Source organism: Schistocerca americana, unplaced genomic scaffold (assembly GCF_021461395.2).
Source record: "Schistocerca americana isolate TAMUIC-IGC-003095 unplaced genomic scaffold, iqSchAmer2.1 HiC_scaffold_106, whole genome shotgun sequence".
In the NCBI taxonomy this organism is placed as follows: domain Eukaryota; kingdom Metazoa; phylum Arthropoda; class Insecta; order Orthoptera; family Acrididae; genus Schistocerca; species Schistocerca americana.
This window is the reverse complement of record NW_025725112.1, coordinates 607,042-614,533: the sequence shown is the minus strand read 5'-3', so window position 1 is coordinate 614,533 and position 7,492 is coordinate 607,042.

The window sequence follows — 7,492 nt, the reverse complement described above, 5'->3', positions numbered from 1 at the left end:
CACTCCGGCGACTTGCGCGTCGATGGGGATGAAATGATGATGATTAGGACAACACAACACCCAGTCCCTGAGCGGAGAAAATCTCCAACCCAGCCGGGAATCGAACCCGGGCCCTTAGGATTGACAGTCTGTGGCTCTGACCACTTTTTTTTAAAAATCTCATTTTGTTCGTTTTCGTTCGTTGTATCTGCTCGGGGCGGACGTCGAAAGACACCGGTTTCAGTTCGTCGTTGACACATTAACTCAGTTTTTTAATTACAGAGGGCAGCTAACCCTCTGACCGAACACGCTGAGCTACCGTGCCGGCACCACCACTCAACTACCGGGGGCGGGCGCAAGGCTTGTAAACAGTGTATCCTTTCGTTTCGGTTCCCCGTATCCTTGTGTATGAAAGAAGGAAGGCAGCCTTGCACATTAAGTGACATGAACGCAGCAGCTTGACATCGAACGTGGTTGTTATTCGTTCGGCGTTGTTGAGGGACATTTACTTCAACGCATAATGCAGTTTTTCGTGGCTGATTTATAGTAGAGTAAATACGAGCAGTACAACGCGATCTTCGGACGAAGACAAAGGACGTAATGTTAACAAAGGAAAGACGTATCTTGACTCCAAAACAATATCGTGCGACGCGGAATTATCAAAATATGAAAAAAAACATGGCCGCACCTGTGGCAAATACTTTCCCAACGCCGAAGCTCAAGTTCACACTCGAGAGAACAGAATACGGAAAGTGTTACAGACTGTGATGTTTCCGAACAGCTTTCATTACATCATCCAGCTACAAGCGATCAAATTCTTCTCGGTCGTAGCCACGAGGGAATACAAAGAAGAAGTTAAAAGACGCCAAAGCAAATTTCGGCGTCCACGTAGGGACGCCTAATAGATATCGGAAGTGTGCCGTTGACAACGAGGCCTTTAGAGAACTGAGAAGAAGCGTTCAGCTAAATCGATTCAATGAAACCACAGGAAACGTAAATCTGCACTAGAAACGCACGAAGGAGAAGCTCGTGCAGACAGCAGACAACACGGAATATGCGGACTTGCCGGAGGCGGCAGGCAATCTCCCCGGCGGCAATGAAGCGCCAGGAAATGGCGACCAACTCCCCAGATCCTGTTACCGCTTCCTCCGTGGCGCTGTTGCTCCAGCAAACAGATGCGCACCGCAAACAGCTGAAGGCGGAACAGCTTCCACTCACTGTTTTGTGTGACATCGCATGTAAATGTGTATGCAGTACTCGTGTCGAAGGAGCCGCAAGAAAGAATAATCACGACGCATTAGTATAAGAAAAACGGATTAGTCTGTTGCAAAGGATGTTAAATGGGGCATACATTGTGCTGTTGCAAAGGATGTTAAATGGCGCATACAGTGTGTCCCAGGCATTTGAGAACAAAGTTATGGTCCAGTCACATTAACGTGAATGCCACCTTTTCAGGGTGGAGTGCGGTTCTGGAAGGTGACGTGGAGCCCGGCCGTGGTCAGCTGCACTAGGTTTCCCGGTTGAGGAGCCACGAGGGGATCAGCCCGATCGATGTGGTCCCATAGATACTCGATTGTATTTAAATCCAGGGTGTTTGATGGCGACGGGAATACAGGAAACTCATCCCGGTGCTCTTTGACCCACGCACATACACTGCGAGATGTGTGAAATGTTACATATTCTGCTGGTAGCAGCCGGTCGGTGTGGCCGAGCAGTACTACGCGCTTCAGTCTGGAACCGCGCGACCGCTACGATCGCAAGTTCGAATCCTGCCTCGGGCATGGATGTGTGTGACGTCCTTAGGTTAGTTAGGTTTAAGTAGTCCTAAGTTTTAGGGGACTGATGACCTCAGATGGTAAGTCCCATAGTGCTCAGGGCCATTTTTTTTCTGCTGGTAGGTGCCGTCGTGACGAGGGAGAAGGAGGTGTGCATCTACATATACATTTATACTCCGTAAGCCACCCAATGGTGTGTGGCGGAGGGCACTTTACGTGCCACTGTCATTTACCTCCCTTTCCTGTTCCAGTCGCGTATGGTTCGCGGGAAGAACGACTGCCGGAAAGCCTCCGTGAGCGCTCGAATCTCTCTAATTTTACATTCGTGATCTCCTCGGGAGGTATAAGTAGGGGGAAGCAATATATTCGATACCTCATCCAGAAACGCACCCTCTCGAAACCTGGACAGCAAGCTACACAACTCAATTGTTGGCAGTATACGAGGTGTGGCTAGAAAAAAACCGGACTAGTACTGGTGAAACAATAAAACGAATGCAATAAGGCTGAAAGTCGCGTGGCCTGTCACGTGACTCTCGCTCCGCCTACTGCTCGAGTTTCATCTGCCTCCTGCACTCAGTCTGCCCGTGGCGGCTGTTTTAAGTAGTTGACGTTTTGTCTGTGCGTCGGAAAATGTTGAGTGTACAGAAAGAACAGCGTGTTAACATCAAATTTTGTTTCAAACTAGGAAAATCTGCAAGTGAAACGTTTGTAACGTTACAACAAGTGTACGACGATGATTGTTTATCGCGAACACAAGTGTTTGAGTGGTTTAAACGATTTAAAGATGGCCGCGAAGACACCAGTGATGACACTCGCACTGGCAGACCATTGTCAGCAAAAACTGATGCAAACATTGAAAATATCGGTAAACTTGTTCGACAAGATCGCCGTTTAACAATCAGAGCAGTGTCTGAGTTAACAGGAGTTGACAAGGAAAGTGTTAGGCAGATTCTTCATGAAAGTTTCAACATGAACAAAGTGTGTTCAAAAATGGTTCCAAAGTGACTCACAATTGAACAGAAGGAACGCCGAAGAATGATTTGTTCTGACATCCTGGAAAACATTGAAAGTGATCCCACCTTCTTACAAAATGTTATTACTTGCGATGAATCGTGGTTTTTTACTTACGATCCCGAAACTAAACGCCAATCGATGCATTGGAAAACTCCTGTTTCTCCACGACAAAAAAAAAAGCACGAATGTCAAAATCGAAATTCAAGGCAATGATGATTGTTTTTTTTGACATCAAAGGGATTGTGCACATTGATTGGGTACCAGAGGGACAAACAGTGAATCAGCATTACTACATTAGCGTCCTGGCTACCGTACGTGAGCGAGTACGGAGAAAATGGAACGATTTGTGGAGAAAAAAGTCATGGATCCTTCACCAAGACAATGCCCCAGCTCACAGTGCGTTGTCAGTGAAGACGTTTTTGGCAAAACACAACATTCCCATCTTAGATCATCCACCCTACTCACCTGATTTGGCCCCCTGTGACTTTTTTCTTTTCCCTAAAGTCAAGTCAGCTTTGAAAGGAACTAGATTTGAGACTGTTGAAGCAGTAAAAGAAAAAGCGACGGAAATAATGTATGGACTTCCCGAAAATGATCTGCAGCATTGCTATGAACAGTGGAAAATTCGTATGGAGCGATGTAGAGACCGAGGAGGAGAGTACATTGAAGGAGATAACATGAAATTGTAAATAATTGTAAATAAATGTTTTTTCCAGCATCAGTCCGGTTTTTTTCTAGCCGCACCTCGTAGGTCATCATCATCAGTTATCTGCTATATTAGCAGGTCCTTTGCCTCTCAATTTTCTGCGATCCATTGCTTCCTTCTTAAGGCTGCTGCATGTTGTACCGTCCATCATGTCATCCAGTATCTGGAATCTTTTCCTTCCTCGCTTCCTTTTCCCTTCTACATAACAGTATAGGTACCACCTCAAATATTTGGCTGGCCGGTTACCGGGGATGTCCGGCCAGCTAACGCGGGCCAGTTTGCCGGCCCTCGCGGGCCGGTTTCGGCCCGCGGCCTGTAGTTTGGAGACCCCTGCACTATTACGTACTATTACGTTTAAAGCAAACTTTCAAAATGATGTTGCTGCTATGAATTACGGTTCAAAATATTTTTAAAATGATTATCAAATATTTCAGTAATTAACTCATGGTTTTTCCTTAAAAAGTCATTAATTTTCAAATTTAAGTAAAAAGAATATATTACTTTTCTGTTATATATGTTTAAGAAAGTGTACAAATTTCAGCCCTCTGTTTCAATAACTTTTAACCAATGTGTACCAGAACATCAAAAAAATGAACTTCTGGGAAATTCAAGTTACAGTTAACGCTTGTTGCTTTACCTACCCTGCATAACACTAATGCATCCCAGGCCCATACTCATCTTGCTCTCCCTTCCTTTTCCTTTTCAGAATACTACTTCTTGTTAGTCTTGCCTCTTTGGTGGCTTCCAACACTGATTTCTCTAAGTTTTTGAAAACAACCACAAGTCTCAATTTCTATTTTTTGATTGACCAGTTTCGCTCTTTAGGTGAACAAGAGCACCATCAGAATATATAAATTAAAGTTGGCTGACAGCATTAAAGATTGCCTTTAAAGGTGGCTGACAACTCTAAAGATTAATCTGACTGTACTATAGTACCTAAACTTACGTTTAAAGTAGGTTTAAAGTACATTAGTAAATGATGACACTGACAGCTTAGAAGAGTCAATGGCAACTAAAGTTATTTCTAAATGTAGTCCACCAGACACATCCATGAATTTTATAACCTTAAACCTTGACACTGCACCATCTATTTTTAAAGTATTTAGTCCTACGAGAACAGTTTTTGGTATCCATTCCCATATACATTTATTAAAAGTTTCATTTGAGATTAGTTACATCTCTAATAATCTTGTGTCACGAAGACTAAAAACTCATAAAAACCAAACTTGTGAGAACAAAATACTGTTTTTAACAGAGCTGTCTGTGTGACATGGGGGCGTCGTCATGTGCGCAGACACTTTTAAATTCCTCTAATTTTGGGTGTTTCTTCGATACAATTTCCTCGAAGTAAACTTTTTCTTGTTCAGAAGCCTAAAGAGATTTTTTAAGACAAAAATTAAAAATCGATTTTTGACACTTATTCACGCATAGTCCGCTTAAAGGAAGTATTTAAGTGGAACAGATACGAATATGAAATAGTTCAAGCGACGATACGGGCCGTAGCTCGGGAGATCCATTGACGTAAGAGACTTTGACAAAGAACAAGTTGTTGTGGCCGGAACCTGGGAACGAGCATGTCGGAAACGGTGGAGCTAATCGGCCGGTCGCAAGCTGCTGTCGTAAGCACCTATGGAAAGTGAGTCAAGGATTGTGAATCCACGGGTAGGCGACAAGGAGCACACCGTTCAACCCACATTGTTGAAGTTGGGTCTCCGCAGCCGACAAGCCCTCCGTGTTCCTACGTTAATCCAACGACAACGTCGGTTACGATAGCACCACGGTTGGGAAAATCGTGATTAGATCGTGGATCATTGCAAACGTGTCGCCTGGTCAAGTCTGTCGATCGCTAGAACAGCAGACATCAAGCGCAGAGGTTGATACAGGAACAGTAATCCAGTTACGAGTTATCTTGTTACTGTTTGTACGTTCTATACACGATATATGTATGTCATCTTCGATACATCTTCCCAGTGCCACAGAAAAAAACTATGCAGTTCCATTAAAAAATTGTGTCATATTTCGATATCTATAATCTTTAGAAATTGGTTGGTGCATTGGCCGCTGTAAGTCAAAGAAAACCGAGCCTCGATATACACTGCACAATACAGTGAAAGGACCACTTTTTCGAAATCCTATAATTGACTCTCTCTGCGAAGTATAAGTTTCAAATATAGCTCGAAGGTGCCTACAACCTTCCTCTGTAATATCCAAAGCCTGTCTGTGACGCCATACACGGCCTCGACGACGCTTCAGACACCAAGGAGTCGACAGTTGCGAGAAAAAAGGCCACAGCTCAGAAGCTGATGTGACCTGTAGGGTAGGTTAACGATGTCAAATTGGCACCAAATTTCGCCACAGTTATGCCCAACGACGGCAGGCAACTAGCATCGGAGAGGTGTCAAGTGGTTGCTTGCCCGAAGGAGACAGGCGCCTAGGGCTACTTCGTAGGTTGTCTCTATGAAGGTGTATTTTTAAAATTCTCAAGGGATGCGGACGGGTGCCACCGACCGTATTTCCGAACTGGAGGGTCTTGGAGCGACCCTTCTCCACTGTATTCGTGCATGTGTCAATGGCATCCCCTCTGTGACCACGCCATAGAAGGGTGCGAAACAGCCGGCCGGTGTGGCTGAGCGGTTCAGCCTGGAACCGCGCGACCGCTACGTTCGCAGGTTCGAATCCTGCCTCGGGCATGGATGTGTGTGATGTCCTTAGGTTAGTTAGGTTTAAGTAGTTCTAAGTCTAGGGGACTGATGAATTCAGATGTTAAGTCCCATAGTGCTCAGAGTGGTCACACATTTTTGGGGCGAAACATGAGGGCTGAAAAAGAATGAGCATCGTTTGCTGCTACGGATAACGTTCAAATTTCATCGAATGGTTTCTAAAGGTCCCTAGCGGTTCCAACGTCTACACGAGTGTGTAGTTTGGAGCTGCTAGACATGCAAGGCGGACGGAAGGGATAAAGAAGGCTGGGAGGCGCTATATAACAACGTAACAGCTGTTCTCGTGTTATCCTGGTAGACGGAATCCATTAGTTATGAGACAGGTTACTACGTGTGTTTCTTTGGGATGAGGAGTATTTCTGCATTTCTTCACTATAGCAATCAGGTCGGTACGTTTTTGCCAAATACAAATTCTTGTCGAGACCTTTACACAATTCACTAGTCAGTTCTTACTCCGTATCGTAATTATAGTTTACTACGAATCCACAACCAAAATAAATTAGTACGGTGAAAACCAAACTTATGACCTACTGATGTTTGCACTTTAATTTCAAAACGATTAAACAAAAGAATGAAGAAATCACTGTGGTTTTGCATAAGTAGCCAATTCGCTTTCGAATAATTACGTCTGCAAACACATTTTATGTAGCGCGCCGCTCATTCCTCTTATGTGCGTATGGCACAGTGTAGGAAATTATTGGCGAGGCGGCCAGTGTGACGTCTTGCAGGCGGCGAGAGAGGCGCACGTACAGAGCCTCGAAGCGCGAGCGCCAGCAACAGGTTGTTTCCGTTCATCAGTTCCCACTAAAGCGACGCGATCGCTCTGCCAGCTGCCTTCCACGAATTATAAAAGGAAGCAGCGCCGCACTCTGGCGCGTTCCGTTACCCGAGTGTCCCTGCATCACAATAACGAAGAGATTGACAGCTGTTTGTTTACAGGATAGCTACAGTACCAGCAAAGCAACCGATCAGAGAATGAGCTTCATCGAGCGCACAGTTGTATTCGCTGTTGTCATATCGCTCTGCTTACTCGAGCGCCAGTTACCACAGTCAGTTGCTGACGGCACGTAACGTAACAGTGGTCAGTGATTTCCTATGTCGACACTGTTTTTCTCTGCGCAGTGCTTTTTTACGCGACAGATTGTCCGGTTTTAGCTTTCGTTCCGAACGTGCACAGGAAAGTGATAAGGCTATTATCACCCCGTTAAGTGAACCAGATACCTGCACGCTAACGGTGGGTGTGTGGATACATCCAGAGCGGAAATGCAGCCACCTCGTGTACCCGAGCCAAGGCAAGC